General features: G+C 33.1%; 3 non-coding genes across 3 annotated transcripts; all 3 read right to left on the bottom strand.

Annotated features, from left to right (window-relative positions):
• Nucleotides 1-4,297: 4,297 nt before the first annotated feature.
• On the bottom strand, nucleotides 4,298-8,268 carry LOC119558867. The gene has a single exon (XR_005220489.1). It is a non-coding gene; the product is annotated as a large subunit ribosomal RNA (ribosomal RNA).
• Nucleotides 8,269-8,668: 400 nt separating this feature from the next.
• On the bottom strand, nucleotides 8,669-8,847 carry LOC119558871. Its single transcript, XR_005220492.1, has one exon. It is a non-coding gene; the product is annotated as a 5.8S ribosomal RNA (ribosomal RNA).
• A 659-nt stretch (nucleotides 8,848-9,506) lies between these two features.
• Nucleotides 9,507-11,502, bottom strand: LOC119558864. Its single transcript, XR_005220486.1, has one exon. It is a non-coding gene; the product is annotated as a small subunit ribosomal RNA (ribosomal RNA).
• Between the last annotated feature and the right edge of the window lie 7,156 nt (nucleotides 11,503-18,658).

Raw genomic sequence — 18,658 nt, 5'->3', positions numbered from 1 at the left:
GTTTTCTATATAGTATTGACAAATTCATATGCATACATAAGTTTTGACCAATACGAGGAGGGGCCCGCCAACGACCACCTCCCTATAGTAGTTTTTTACCCCACGCACTATTTTTATTATCTATACATATCCATGATTATTTTCTACTCTTGTATATGGTGTTCTATTATACATTATTATGCCTTATAGGTATTATACCTATAAGCCATATCCATACGATTCATTCAATGCGTGGTTTTCTATGCATATCCATAGTATTGACACAATTCATATGCATAACATAAGTTTTGACCAATACGAGGAGGGGCCCGCCAACGACCACCTCCCTATAGTAGTTTTTTACCCCACGCACTATTGCGTGCCTGTTTACAGTACTAGTGCCAGCTATCACTAGGTTTATATATCGTGTTTCAGTGATATATGGGTAAATTCTACCATTTATTCTTATGTATATGGCATTTCTATGCCATATTTATACAATCCATTCATATCTTAATGTATATTTATTATATTATACATTATTATGCCTTATAGGTATTATACCTATAAGCCATATCCATACGATTCATTCACTAGTGCCGCCCCTCACTAGGTTTATAATTGTTATATCATTGATATACAATTTATTTCTATATATATGGCATTTATATGCCATATCCATACAATGCATTCACATTTCAATGTATATTTACTTGTTATACATTATTATGCCTTATAGGTATTATACCTATAAGCCATATCCATACGATTCACTTATATAAATATATGTATATTTTTCTATACATAATTTTTTTTTACTTTTGTATGGTTTTCTATGCATATCCATAGTTTATATGGATATGCTTGGCGTTCTATATAGTATTGACAAATTCATATGCATAACATAAGTTTTGACCAATACGAGGAGGGGCCCGCCAACGACCACCTCCCTATAGTAGTTTTTTACCCCACGCACTATTGCGTGCCTGTTTACAGTACTAGTGCCAGCTATCACTAGGTTTATATATCGTGTTTCAGTGATATATGGGTAAATTCTACCATTTATTCTTATGTATATGGCATTTCTATGCCATATTTATACAATCCATTCATATCTTAATGTATATTTATTATATTATACATTATTATGCCTTATAGGTATTATACCTATAAGCCATATCCATACGATTCATTCACTAGTGCCGCCCCTCACTAGGTTTATAATTGTTATATCATTGATATACAATTTATTTCTATATATATGGCATTTATATGCCATATCCATACAATGCATTCACATTTCAATGTATATTTACTTGTTATACATTATTATGCCTTATAGGTATTATACCTATAAGCCATATCCATACGATTCACTTATATAAATATATGTATATTTTTCTATACATAATTTTTTTTTACTTTTGTATGGTTTTCTATGCATATCCATAGTTTATATGGATATGCTTGGCGTTCTATATAGTATTGACAAATTCATATGCATAACATAAGTTTTGACCAATACGAGGAGGGGCCCGCCAACGACCACCTCCCTATAGTAGTTTTTTACCCCACGCACTATTGCGTGCCTGTTTACAGTACTAGTGCCAGCTATCACTAGGTTTATATATCGTGTTTCAGTGATATATGGGTAAATTCTACCATTTATTCTTATGTATATGGCATTTCTATGCCATATTTATACAATCCATTCATATCTTAATGTATATTTATTATATTATACATTATTATGCCTTATAGGTATTATACCTATAAGCCATATCCATACGATTCATTCACTAGTGCCGCCCCTCACTAGGTTTATAATTGTTATATCATTGATATACAATTTATTTCTATATATATGGCATTTATATGCCATATCCATACAATGCATTCACATTTCAATGTATATTTACTTGTTATACATTATTATGCCTTATAGGTATTATACCTATAAGCCATATCCATACGATTCACTTATATAAATATATGTATATTTTTCTATACATAATTTTTTTTTACTTTTGTATGGATTTCTATGCATATCCATAGTTTATATGGATATGCTTGGCGTTCTATATAGTATTGACAAATTCATATGCATAACATAAGTTTTGACCAATACGAGGAGGGGCCCGCCAACGACCACCTCCCTATAGTAGTTTTTTACCCCACGCACTATTGCGTGCCTGTTTACAGTACTAGTGCCAGCTATCACTAGGTTTATATATCGTGTTTCAGTGATATATGGGTAAATTCTACCATTTATTCTTATGTATATGGCATTTCTATGCCATATTTATACAATCCATTCATATCTTAATGTATATTTATTATATTATACATTATTATGCCTTATAGGTATTATACCTATAAGCCATATCCATACGATTCATTCACTAGTGCCGCCCCTCACTAGGTTTATAATTGTTATATCATTGATATACAATTTATTTCTATATATATGGCATTTATATGCCATATCCATACAATGCATTCACATTTCAATGTATATTTACTTGTTATACATTATTATGCCTTATAGGTATTATACCTATAAGCCATATCCATACGATTCACTTATATAAATATATGTATATTTTTCTATACATAATTTTTTTTTACTTTTGTATGGATTTCTATGCATATCCATAGTTTATATGGATATGCTTGGCGTTCTATATAGTATTGACAAATTCATATGCATAACATAAGTTTTGACCAATACGAGGAGGGGCCCGCCAACGACCACCTCCCTATAGTAGTTTTTTACCCCACGCACTATTGCGTGCATGTTTACAGTACTAGTGCCAGCTATCATTAGGTTTATATATCGTGTTTCAGTGATATATGGGTAAATTCTACCATTTATTCTTATGTATGTATATGGCATTTCTATGCCATATTTATATAATTCATTCATATCTTAATTTATATTTATTATATTATACATTATTATGCCTTATAGGTATTATACCTATAAGCCATATCCATACGATTCATATACTAGTGCAGCCCCTCACTAGGTTTATATATCTCATTTTAATTATATATTGGTAAATTCTATTATTTATTCTTGTGTATATGGCACTTATATGCCGCCATATCTATAAAAATGCATTTATATTTCAATGTATATTTTCTATATTATACATTATTATGCCTTAAAAAGTTATTATACCTACCATAAGGCGATATCCATACGATTCATTTATATAAAAGATATATGTATAATTTTCTATACATAATTTTTTTTTATGAATATATGGGTTTCCTAAGCATATCCATATAATACATTTAGTTTTATATGGATTAGATTGGTCTTCTTTATTGTATTGCCAAACTCATATTGATAAAATAAGTTTTGAACAATAAGAGGATCAGCCGCCAACCAACCAACCACTGCTACCATTGGAGGAACATATACTTACTTTTTATATGTCCTCTTACTTGAATGGTCCTCTCTTTACTTGAAAATTTCATTACCATAGGAATCTATTTATACATGGAATATGATTTCCACTACTTTTTCGCGTCACTAATAATTAATATGACGATACAGACTTGCTACCATAACATAAGTCTTGAACAATAATAGGAGCAGCCGCCAACCAACCACCAACCAACCAACCACTGCTACCATTGATAGTAATTTTATATGTCCTCTTTAGTTGAATTTCAATACCATAGGAATATTTATACATGGAATATGTTTTGCCACTACTTTTTCGCGTCACTAATAATATGACGATACAGTCTTGCTACCATAACATAAGTTTTGAACAATAAGAGGAGCAGACACACCAACCAACCAACCGCGCTGCTACCATTATATATACTTATATTTATATAAGTCCTCTTTACTTGAATGGCCTCTTTACTTGAATTTCAATACCATAGGAATATTTATTTATACATGGAATATGTTTTGCCACTACTTTTTCGCGTCACTAATAATATGACGATATAGACTTGCTACCATAACATAAGTTTTGAACAATAAGAGGAGCAGACACCAACCAACCAACCGCTGCTACCATTGAATGAACCATATATACAAACTTTTATATATGTCCTCTTTACTTGAATTTTAATACCATAGGAATATTTATACATGGAATATGTTTGCCACTTTATCATCGCGTCACTAATAAGATGACGATACATTTTGTTTGTTCAATATTTACTTATATATTGATGTTTCCAATTTAGGTCTTTTATATTTCTTCTTCCCTACCTTACACACCACAAACAAAGTGGCGTGCGATGCTGCAAGCAAGCATAATGATTATGCCCGCTTGCAACATCTTTATTATCGAATCATCAAGCAAAGGATAAGCTTCAGTGGATCGCAGTATGGCAGCTGCTCAACCACTTACAACACCTTGCCTGTTACAAAAGTCGTTTACAATTGATTCTAGGCTTTGTCATTGTATTAAATAATGCTTTTATATGTAACTAGCGCGGCATCAGGTGATCAAAGATCCTCCCAATTTACTATGTTACAAATTACATTGGCATCACATCCATTGTCGTTTATAAAGTAAATTATAAACTTTAAATGGTTTAGAAGCCATACAATGCAAATTGCCCCTTATTTATCATTGCAGTCCAGCACGGATACGACCTTAGAGGCGTTCAGGCATAATCCAACGGACGTAGCGTCATACCACTGTTCGCTCGAACAAGTATTGTGCCATTGGTCCGTACCTGCGGTTCCTCTCGTACTACGCAGGAATGCTGTCGCAACAACGTTTTGTCATTAGTAGGGTAAAACTAACCTGTCTCACGACGGTCTAAACCCAGCTCACGTTCCCTTGCATGGGTGAACAATCCAACGCTTGGTGAATTTTGCTTCACAATGATAGGAAGAGCCGACATCGAAGGATCAAAAAGCGACGTCGCTATGAACGCTTGGCCGCCACAAGCCAGTTATCCCTATGGTAACTTTTCTGACACCTCTTGTTAAAAACTCTTTAAACCAAAAGGATCGATAGGCCGAGCTTTTGCTGTCCCTGTGTGTACTGAACACCGAGATCAAGTCAGCATTTGCCCTTTTGCTCTATGTGTGGTTTCTGTCCGCACTGAGCTGGCCTTGGGACACCTCCGTTATTATTTGAGAGATGTACCGCCCCAGTCAAACTCCCTACCTGGCAATGTCCTTGAATTGGATCATACCTGAGTAATTGGAGTTATACCAAATTTTCAAATCAAAAATACATAAATGCACCGTTTTATTAAAGAATTTGTTTGCGATTATATAACAAACTCGTGATACTTTGATCAAGAAGCTTGCATCAAAACCCAATACCATAAGATATAATAAATATATCCGTATAATGGCTAGGAAATGATACACGTTCCATTTAATCAAGTAAGTAAGGAAACAATAAGAGTAGTGGTATTTCATTGGCGATACCAAACCGAAGTCTAATATCTCCCACTTATTCTACACCTCTTATGTCTCCTTACACTGCCAGATTAGAGTCAAGCTCAAAAGGGTCTTCTTTCCCCGCTAATTATTCCAAGCCCGTTCCCTTGGCTGTGGTTTCGCTAGATAGTAGATAGGGACAGTAGGAATCTCGTTAATCCATTCATGCGCGTCACTAATTAGATGACGAGGCATTTGGCTACCTTAAGAGAGTCATAGTTACTCCCGCCGTTGACCCGCGCTTACTTGAATTTCTTCACTTTGACATTCAGAGCACTGGGCAGAAATCACATTGTGTCAACACCCGCTAGGGCCATCACAATGCTTTGTTTTAATTAGACAGTCGGATTCCCCAAGTCCGTGCCAGTTCTGAATTGATTGTTAATTGATAATCGTTATAATTAATAAGAACTAATTGGTTTAACCCAATTAGTATTCTTAAAAATTTTAGCAAGAAAGTTCCACAATTGGCTACGTAACTAAACTATCCGGGGAACAAGTGACCAACATAAATGCCAGACACTCTATTTACCCAGAACGAGCACATAAACCATGTTATTGTTTCCCAATCAAGCCCGACTATCTCAATCTTCAGAGCCAATCCTTATCCCGAAGTTACGGATCTAATTTGCCGACTTCCCTTACCTACATTATTCTATCGACTAGAGACTCTTCACCTTGGAGACCAGCTGCGGATATTGGTACGGCCTGTTGAGAAGTTTGCGTGTCCCCACCATAAATTTTCAAGGTCCGAGGAGAAAATATCGACACAACAGTATATGTCATGCTCTTCTAGCCCATCTACCATATCTCTCTGCGAAAGACTTCCATGGTAGTACGGCTATAAAACAGAAAAGAAAACTCTTCCGATATCTCTCGACGGCTTCTTTATGGTCGTTCCTGTTGCCAGGATGAGCACGAGGCCCATATTTAATAACAAACGGATACTCAACAGGTTACGGAATTGGAACCGTATTCCCTTTCGTTCAAAATTATTCAAGTATATTAATTAGCTTGATTTATATAATATAATTATATTTGTATGGCATTTGTGTTTTACTTGAAAATTTTCGGCTTTCGCCTTGAACTTAGGACCGACTAACTCGTGATCAACCACTGTTCACACGAAACCCTTCTCCACTTCAGTCCTCCAAGGTCTCATTCGATTATTTGCTACTACCACCAAGATCTGTACCAATGGCAGCTCCATGCAGGCTTACGCCAAACACTTCTACGCATACCATTGTACCTTCCTACTCACTAAAGTTTCAAAATTTATATCACAAGTAATATAAATCATCTACTTTAGCGGTAATGTATAGGTATACAACTTAAGCGCCATCCATTTTAAGGGCTAGTTGCTTCGGCAGGTGAGTTGTTACACACTCCTTAGCGGATTTCGACTTCCATGATCACCGTCCTGCTGTTTTAAGCAACCAACGCCTTTCATGGTATCTGCATGAGTTGTTAATTTGGGCACCGTAACATTACGTTTGGTTCATCCCACAGCGCCAGTTCTGCTTACCAAAAGTGGCCCACTGGGCACATTATATCATAACCTTGAACTTCATATCAAGAAAGTTAAGGTTCTTACCCATTTAAAGTTTGAGAATAGGTTAAGATCGTTTCGACCCTAAGGCCTCTAATCATTCGCTTTACCAGATAAGATTATTTTATATAACATTAAAATGCACCAGCTATCCTGAGGGAAACTTCGGAAGGAACCAGCTACTAGATGGTTCGATTGGTCTTTCGCCCCTATACTCAATTCTGACAATCGATTTGCACGTCAGAACTGTTTCGGTCTTCCATCAGGGTTTCCCCTGACTTCAACCTGATCAAGTATAGTTCACCATCTTTCGGGTCACAGCATATATGCTCAAGGTACGTTCCAGTTAGAGGCATAAATAATATAAATATCATTATACATAACTATATAGAACGCCCCGGGATTGTGTTAATTAGCTATAAATAGTTAAAAAACTAATCCCATTATTAGTCAAGTTAATTACGCTATTAGGTTTATATCCCAATAACTTGCACATATGTTAGACTCCTTGGTCCGTGTTTCAAGACGGGTCCCGAAGGTATCCTGAATCTTTCGCATTGTTAATCATACAAGTGCATATAATAAACACAAAAATCAATGATAATTATGCCATTATATAATTCCGAAAAATTAACGCACTGTATTCATATAAATCTATCAGCACTTTATCAAATTAATAACATTTATTCTGTGTTAAAATGCAAGCAAATTAATTTGAATAAACTATAAGTTATATTTTATGATAAATTTTGTATGCTAATAGATTACAATGTCCTTATATGGAAAAAATGCACACTATTATCATAATATTGTTTAAATATTACAATTTTAATGATGAATTTTCCATAACGGATATTCAGGTTCATCGGGCTTAACCTCTAAGCAGTTTCACGTACTGTTTAACTCTCTATTCAGAGTTCTTTTCAACTTTCCCTCACGGTACTTGTTTACTATCGGTCTCATGGTTATATTTAGTTTTAGATGGAGTTTACCACCCACTTAGTGCTGCACTATCAAGCAACACGACTCTTTGGAAACATCATCTAGTAATCATTAACGTTATACGGGCCTGGCACCCTCTATGGGTAAATGGCCTCATTTAAGAAGGACTTAAATCGTTAATTTCTCATACTAGAATATTGACGCTCCATACACTGCATCTCACATTTGCCATATAGACAAAGTGACTTAGTGCTGAACTGATTTCTTTTCGCTCGCCGCTACTAAGAAAATCCTGGTTAGTTTCTTTTCCTCCCCTAATTAATATGCTTAAATTCAGGGGGTAGTCCCATATGAGTTGAGGTTGTGTATAACTTTTTTGCAATTAATTCTTTATATATAATGATAAAACATTTTATTAAATTCGTTATATATTTTATATATTTGTATGGCATTTGTTTGGTCTAACGAATCAACGAAGAATAATAATATTGTCAACGGCTTTCTATTTACTAATCTTTAATAAGAGACAATTCTAGATAAATTTTTTATGCTAGACATTTCTCAGTATTATTTGATTGAAAAAGAAAATATTTCTCTTCGTTTTTCACATTCAAATTATTTACTAATGTGAGATAATGTTTTTCATATATTTGTTAATATTATGAATAATATAATAATTAAATTATTATTATCCAATAATATACCATATGCTTATAAAATTTCATTATAAAATTTATATAAACAACTTAATTAGCATAGTCTTACAACCCTCAACCATATGTAGTCCAAGCAGCACTATAAAATTAATTAAAGTACATAACAGCATGGACTGCGATATGCGTTCAAAATGTCGATGTTCATGTGTCCTGCAGTTCACACGATGACGCACAGTTTGCTGCGTTCTTCATCGACCCATGAGCCGAGTGATCCACCGCTTAGAGTTTTATATATTGGTTTGGTAATTTTGTCATATATGTTTTTATTGAAAGAAATTAAAAATACACCATTTTACTGGCATATATCAATTCCTTCAATAAATTGATTTTTATACCTAAAACGAATGCTGCGAAATGTCTTAGTTTCATATAACCAATAATATATCAAGTATTTTTTAAATGGCATTTACGGTATTAATACTTTTTTTTAGCGATATATATTGAAATTTATATAAAACATTAACCTGTAATAATCAGGTACAACATTGTACATTTTAGGTTGTTGCATTATCCAATGTATGCGCATAACTGAGATGAACAATACATATCGCAACGCGTGTATATTATGGTCCATATACACACAGTGTTTTATTAATTAATTGCATTTAATATACAATATAATAATAATATTAAATAAATTTAATAATTTCGATTTGCTTGTTCGAATTTGTTATTTGTTTGCTTTTGCTTATTTATTTATCTCTTATTTAATGCAATAATATATTTATTATTACAATTATTATTTCGATTTGCTTGTTCGAAATTTTATATTTGATCTATAAAAGATCATATTTTTGGCAATTTATATTTTATTTGTATTACTATAATATATTATATTATTATAATAAAAACAAATTTTTTTATTAACGGTAAGGATATTAAACAATAATGATCCTTCCGCAGGTTCACCTACGGAAACCTTGTTACGACTTTTACTTCCTCTAAATAATCAAGTTCGGTCAACTTTTGCGAAACAACCGTAACACACAAGGCGTCACAGTGATCACGTCCGGAGACCTCACTAAATAATTCAATCGGTAGTAGCGACGGGCGGTGTGTACAAAGGGCAGGGACGTAATCAATGCGAGTTAATGACTCACACTTACTGGGAATTCCAAGTTCATGTGAACAGTTTCAGTTCACAATCCCAAGCATGAAAGTGGTTCAGCGGTTTACCCGGACCTCTCGGTCTAGGAAATACACGTTGATACTTTCATTGTAGCGCGCGTGCAGCCCAGGACATCTAAGGGCATCACAGACCTGTTATTGCTCAATCTCATTATTGCTAGACGCAATTTGTCCATTTAAGAAGCTAGTGTCCTTATAATGGGACAAACCAACAGGTACGGCTCCACTTATATAAACACATTCAAACACAATAAACATTTTACTGCCACCATGAATGAAGGCTATATAAGCTTCAACACCATAATCCTGAAGATATCTATTTAATATATTTGAGTCTCGTTCGTTATCGGAATTAACCAGACAAATCACTCCACGAACTAAGAACGGCCATGCACCACCACCCATAGATTCGAGAAAGAGCTATCAATCTGTCTTACACACTTATGTTCGGACCTGGTAAGTTTTCCCGTGTTGAGTCAAATTAAGCCGCAGGCTCCACTCCTGGTGGTGCCCTTCCGTCAATTCCTTTAAGTTTCAGCTTTGCAACCATACTTCCCCCGGAGCCCAAAAGCTTTGGTTTCCCGGGAAGCGACTGAGAGAGCCATAAAAGTAGCTACACCCAATTGCTAGCTGGCATCGTTTATGGTTAGAACTAGGGCGGTATCTGATCGCCTTCGAACCTCTAACTTTCGTTCTTGATTAATGAAAACATCTTTGGCAAATGCTTTCGCTTAAGTTAGTCTTACGACGGTCCAAGAATTTCACCTCTCGCGTCGTAATACTAATGCCCCCAAACTGCTTCTATTAATCATTACCTCTTGATCTGAAAACCAATGAAAGCAGAACAGAGGTCTTATTTCATTATCCCATGCACAGAATATTCAGGCATTTGAAGCCTGCTTTAAGCACTCTAATTTGTTCAAAGTAATTGTACCGGCCCACAATAACACTCGTTTAAGAGCACTAATGCAGGTTTTTAAATAGGAGGAACATATGAAAAAATACAAGTATCTAAGCACATGTAAGAACTCCACCGGTAATACGCTTACATACATAAAGGTATAGTACTAACCACAATTGTAAGTTGTACTACCCGTATGAAGCACAAGTTCAACTACGAACGTTTTAAACCGCAACAACTTTAATATACGCTATTGGAGCTGGAATTACCGCGGCTGCTGGCACCAGACTTGCCCTCCAATTGGTCCTTGTTAAAGGATTTAAAGTGTACTCATTCCAATTACAGGGCCTCGGATATGAGTCCTGTATTGTTATTTTTCGTCACTACCTCCCCGAGCTGGGAGTGGGTAATTTACGCGCCTGCTGCCTTCCTTAGATGTGGTAGCCGTTTCTCAGGCTCCCTCTCCGGAATCGAACCCTGATTCCCCGTTACCCGTTGCAACCATGGTAGTCCTAGATACTACCATCAAAAGTTGATAGGGCAGACATTTGAAAGATCTGTCGTCGGTACAAGACCATACGATCTGCATGTTATCTAGAGTTCAACCAATATAACGATCTTGCGATCGCTTGGTTTTAGCCTAATAAAAGCACATGTCCCATAAGGTTCATGTTTTAATTGCATGTATTAGCTCTAGAATTACCACAGTTATCCAAGTAACTGTTAACGATCTAAGGAACCATAACTGATATAATGAGCCTTTTGCGGTTTCACTTTTAATTCGTGTGTACTTAGACATGCATGGCTTAATCTTTGAGACAAGCATATAACTACTGGCAGGATCAACCAGAATAATGTTTTTATTCATATTTCATTCATATTTTTGAATAGAAATTAGCAATATAAATTTTATAGATTGTTTTCTATCGAATACGGCCATTTTTATATAGCATTCGTATACGTTTGTTGTTTTCACAATATATACTTGTTCCGCCACTAATAATAACAAGTTTTTTAATTATTGATGTTAAAAACACAATATTTTTTTTCGTAATACGTAATAATTTTCTTTATATTTGCATATTTCATTCTAAAATATCTTTTTTGTTCGACATACGTCATTATTGTATCCACACATGTACAATTTTTGTTTAACCAATATAAAATATTGAATTAAATCATTTGTATTTTGATGATAAATTTAAAATTTATCTGTATATATTCATATAAGACTCTTTGGTAATATATAATATAAAACCGAGCGCATATATGATATGTAAGTTAGAAAAAATAATATATATATATATTATTTTCTTTTAATATAGGGACACCTCTTTTAATTTATCCCCGCAGGGAATTATCACATAACTCAGTATGTGATAATGGCAGACCAATATACATATATATCAAGATTATCAATACAAAATATATATCATTATTAGCCTGCCTCAATTGTAATTATTTATTTGGATTAACGATAAAGTTCGGAAACAATTTGTTATTCTATGTATAATAGAAACCTTGGCCTTTGTTTCAACATTATTATCTTTGGGCTTAAAATATTAACCGTGGAGCCAAGTCTCATATTCATAAATGAATAAAGAAACAAATTTGACGGATTAATATCTTCTCTACCGACAGACAGTATTTTGTCACGTCAATAGTAGATGGCCGGCCCATTGACCATCCTATAGTAGTTTTTGGACCCAATATCTTTAATTCGGGTATTTTCAATTGTCTTTGCCAATCAACCGTTTGGTACTCTCTCATATAATAAGAGAATACACATATAATTCCATTATATGGATATATCTTCATTATTTTATTTGCTACATCACCCTATAATAGTTTTTGAACCCGTCAACTTCAATTCGGGTATTTTCAATTGTCTTTGCCAACCATTTATATGGTATTCTCTATTATAATAAGAGAATACTAGTGTATATCCATTATATGGATATATCATCTTCATATTATTTGCTACACCACCCTATAGTAGTTTTTGAACCCATCATCTGCAATTCGGGTATTTTCAATTGTCTTTGCCAACCAACTATACGGTATTCTCTCTTATAATAAGAGAATACAAGTATATTTTCATTATATGGATATAATGCCATTTATTTTTCAATATCCATATAATTCATTTAGTTTTGTATGTACAAAACAAGTTTTCTTTATAGTATTGACAAAATCATATGTTTACGCATAACATAAGTTTTGACCAATACGAGGAGGGGCCCGCCAACGACCACCTCCCTATAGTAGTTTTTTACCCCACGCACTACTGCGTGCCTGTTTACAGTACTAGTGCCAGCTATCACTAGGTTTATATATCATGTTTCAGTGATATATGGGTAAATTCTACCATTTATTCTTATGTATATGGCATTTCTATGCCATATTTATACAATCCATTCATATCTTAATGTATATTTATTATATTATACATTATTATGCCTTATAGGTATTATACCTATAAGCCATATCCATACGATTCATTCACTAGTGCCGCCCCTCACTAGGTTTATAATTGTTATATCATTGATATACAATTTATTTCTATATATATGGCATTTATATGCCATATCCATACAATGCATTCACATTTCAATGTATATTTACTTGTTATACATTATTATGCCTTATAGGTATTATACCTATAAGCCATATCCATACGATTCACTTATATAAATATATGTATATTTTTCTATACATAATTTTTTTTTATTTTTGTATGGATTTCTATGCATATCCATAGTTTATATGGATATGCTTGGCGTTCTATATAGTATTGACAAATTCATATGCATAACATAAGTTTTGACCAATACGAGGAGGGGCCCGCCAACGACCACCTCCCTATAGTAGTTTTTTACCCCACGCACTATTGCGTGCCTGTTTACAGTACTAGTGCCAGCTATCACTAGGTTTATATATCGTGTTTCAGTGATATATGGGTAAATTCTACCATTTATTCTTATGTATATGGCATTTCTATGCCATATTTATACAATCCATTCATATCTTAATGTATATTTATTATATTATACATTATTATGCCTTATAGGTATTATACCTATAAGCCATATCCATACGATTCATTCACTAGTGCCGCCCCTCACTAGGTTTATAATTGTTATATCATTGATATACAATTTATTTCTATATATATGGCATTTATATGCCATATCCATACAATGCATTCACATTTCAATGTATATTTACTTGTTATACATTATTATGCCTTATAGGTATTATACCTATAAGCCATATCCATACGATTCACTTATATAAATATATGTATATTTTTTTCTATACATAATTTTTTTTTACTTTTGTATGGATTTCTATGCATATCCATAGTTTATATGGATATGCTTGGCGTTCTATATAGTATTGACAAATTCATATGCATAACATAAGTTTTGACCAATACGAGGAGGGGCCCGCCAACGACCACCTCCCTATAGTAGTTTTTTACCCCACGCACTATTGCGTGCCTGTTTACAGTACTAGTGCCAGCTATCACTAGGTTTATATATCGTGTTTCAGTGATATATGGGTAAATTCTACCATTTATTCTTATGTATATGGCATTTCTATGCCATATTTATACAATCCATTCATATCTTAATGTATATTTATTATATTATACATTATTATGCCTTATAGGTATTATACCTATAAGCCATATCCATACGATTCATTCACTAGTGCCGCCCCTCACTAGGTTTATAATTGTTATATCATTGATATACAATTTATTTCTATATATATGGCATTTATATGCCATATCCATACAATGCATTCACATTTCAATGTATATTTACTTGTTATACATTATTATGCCTTATAGGTATTATACCTATAAGCCATATCCATACGATTCACTTATATAAATATATGTATATTTTTCTATACATAATTTTTTTTTACTTTTGTATGGTTTTCTATGCATATCCATAGTTTATATGGATATGCTTGGCGTTCTATATAGTATTGACAAATTCATATGCATAACATAAGTTTTGACCAATACGAGGAGGGGCCCGCCAACGACCACCTCCCTATAGTAGTTTTTTACCCCACGCACTATTGCGTGCCTGTTTACAGTACTAGTGCCAGCTATCACTAGGTTTATATATCGTGTTTCAGTGATATATGGGTAAATTCTACCATTTATTCTTATGTATATGGCATTTCTATGCCATATTTATACAATCCATTCATATCTTAATGTATATTTATTATATTATACATTATTATGCCTTATAGGTATTATACCTATAAGCCATATCCATACGATTCATTCACTAGTGCCGCCCCTCACTAGGTTTATAATTGTTATATCATTGATATACAATTTATTTCTATATATATGGCATTTATATGCCATATCCATACAATGCATTCACATTTCAATGTATATTTACTTGTTATACATTATTATGCCTTATAGGTATTATACCTATAAGCCATATCCATACGATTCACTTATATAAATATATGTATATTTTTCTATACATAATTTTTTTTTACTTTTGTATGGTTTTCTATGCATATCCATAGTTTATATGGATATGCTTGGCGTTCTATATAGTATTGACAAATTCATATGCATAACATAAGTTTTGACCAATACGAGGAGGGGCCCGCCAACGACCACCTCCCTATAGTAGTTTTTTACCCCACGCACTATTGCGTGCCTGTTTACAGTACTAGTGCCAGCTATCACTAGGTTTATATATCGTGTTTCAGTGATATATGGGTAAATTCTACCATTTATTCTTATGTATATGGCATTTCTATGCCATATTTATACAATCCATTCATATCTTAATGTATATTTATTATATTATACATTATTATGCCTTATAGGTATTATACCTATAAGCCATATCCATACGATTCATTCACTAGTGCCGCCCCTCACTAGGTTTATAATTGTTATATCATTGATATACAATTTATTTCTATATATATGGCATTTATATGCCATATCCATACAATGCATTCACATTTCAATGTATATTTACTTGTTATACATTATTATGCCTTATAGGTATTATACCTATAAGCCATATCCATACGATTCACTTATATAAATATATGTATATTTTTCTATACATAATTTTTTTTTACTTTTGTATGGATTTCTATGCATATCCATAGTTTATATGGATATGCTTGGCGTTCTATATAGTATTGACAAATTCATATGCATAACATAAGTTTTGACCAATACGAGGAGGGGCCCGCCAACGACCACCTCCCTATAGTAGTTTTTTACCCCACGCACTATTGCGTGCCTGTTTACAGTACTAGTGCCAGCTATCACTAGGTTTATATATCGTGTTTCAGTGATATATGGGTAAATTCTACCATTTATTCTTATGTATATGGCATTTCTATGCCATATTTATACAATCCATTCATATCTTAATGTATATTTATTATATTATACATTATTATGCCTTATAGGTATTATACCTATAAGCCATATCCATACGATTCATTCACTAGTGCCGCCCCTCACTAGGTTTATAATTGTTATATCATTGATATACAATTTATTTCTATATATATGGCATTTATATGCCATATCCATACAATGCATTCACATTTCAATGTATATTTACTTGTTATACATTATTATGCCTTATAGGTATTATACCTATAAGCCATATCCATACGATTCACTTATATAAATATATGTATATTTTTCTATACATAATTTTTTTTTACTTTTGTATGGTTTTCTATGCATATCCATAGTTTATATGGATATGCTTGGCGTTCTATATAGTATTGACAAATTCATATGCATAACATAAGTTTTGACCAATACGAGGAGGGGCCCGCCAACGACCACCTCCCTATAGTAGTTTTTTACCCCACGCACTATTGCGTGCCTGTTTACAGTACTAGTGCCAGCTATCACTAGGTTTATATATCGTGTTTCAGTGATATATGGGTAAATTCTACCATTTATTCTTATGTATATGGCATTTCTATGCCATATTTATACAATCCATTCATATCTTAATGTATATTTATTATATTATACATTATTATGCCTTATAGGTATTATACCTATAAGCCATATCCATACGATTCATTCACTAGTGCCGCCCCTCACTAGGTTTATAATTGTTATATCATTGATATACAATTTATTTCTATATATATGGCATTTATATGCCATATCCATACAATGCATTCACATTTCAATGTATATTTACTTGTTATACATTATTATGCCTTATAGGTATTATACCTATAAGCCATATCCATACGATTCACTTATATAAATATATGTATATTTTTCTATACATAATTTTTTTTTATTTTGTATGGATTTCTATGCATATCCATAGTTTATATGGATATGCTTGGCGTTCTATATAGTATTGACAAATTCATATGCATAACATAAGTTTTGACCAATACGAGGAGGGGCCCGCCAACGACCACCTCCCTATAGTAGTTTTTTACCCCACGCACTATTGCGTGCCTGTTTACAGTACTAGTGCCAGCTATCACTAGGTTTATATATCGTGTTTCAGTGATATATGGGTAAATTCTACCATTTATTCTTATGTATATGGCATTTCTATGCCATATTTATACAATCCATTCATATCTTAATGTATATTTATTATATTATACATTATTATGCCTTATAGGTATTATACCTATAAGCCATATCCATACGATTCATTCACTAGTGCCGCCCCTCACTAGGTTTATAATTGTTATATCATTGATATACAATTTATTTCTATATATATGGCATTTATATGCCATATCCATACAATGCATTCACATTTCAATGTATATTTACTTGTTATACATTATTATGCCTTATAGGTATTATACCTATAAGCCATATCCATACGATTCACTTATATAAATATATGTATATTTTTTTCTATACATAATTTTTTTTTACTTTTGTATGGATTTCTATGCATATCCATAGTTTATATGGATATGCTTGGCGTTCTATATAGTATTGACAAATTCATATGCATAACATAAGTTTTGACCAATACGAGGAGGGGCCCGCCAACGACCACCTCCCTATAGTAGTTTTTTACCCCACGCACTATTGCGTGCCTGTTTACAGTACTAGTGCCAGCTATCACTAGGTTTATATATCGTGTTTCAGTGATATATGGGTAAATTCTACCATTTATTCTTATGTATATGGCATTTCTATGCCATATTTATACAATCCATTCATATCTTAATGTATATTTATTATATTATACATTATTATGCCTTATAGGTATTATACCTATAAGCCATATCCATACGATTCATTCACTAGTGCCGCCCCTCACTAGGTTTATAATTGTTATATCATTGATATACAATTTATTTCTATATATATGGCATTTATATGCCATATCCATACAATGCATTCACATTTCAATGTATATTTACTTGTTATACATTATTATGCCTTATAGGTATTATACCTATAAGCCATATCCATACGATTCACTTATATAAATATATGTATATTTTTCTATACATAATTTTTTTTACTTTTGTATGGTTTTCTATGCATATCCATAGTTTATATGGATATGCTTGGCGTTCTATATAGTATTGACAAATTCATATGCATAACATAAGTTTTGACCAATACGAGGAGGGGCCCGCCAACGACCACCTCCCTATAGTAGTTTTTTACCCCACGCACTATTGCGTGCCTGTTTACAGTACTAGTGCCAGCTATCACTAGGTTTATATATCGTGTTTCAGTGATATATGGGTAAATTCTACCATTTATTCTTATGTATATGGCATTTCTATGCCATATTTATACAATCCATTCATATCTTAATGTATATTTATTATATTATACATTATTATGCCTTATAGGTATTATACCTATAAGCCATATCCATACGATTCATTCACTAGTGCCGCCCCTCACTAGGTTTATAATTGTTATATCATTGATATACAATTTATTTCTATATATATGGCATTTA

Source organism: Drosophila subpulchrella, unplaced genomic scaffold (assembly GCF_014743375.2).
Source record: "Drosophila subpulchrella strain 33 F10 #4 breed RU33 unplaced genomic scaffold, RU_Dsub_v1.1 Primary Assembly Seq146, whole genome shotgun sequence".
Classification (NCBI taxonomy): Eukaryota; Metazoa; Arthropoda; class Insecta; order Diptera; family Drosophilidae; genus Drosophila; species Drosophila subpulchrella.
The sequence above is the reverse complement of the archived record's forward strand: the minus strand, read 5'-3'. Positions and strand labels throughout refer to the sequence as shown.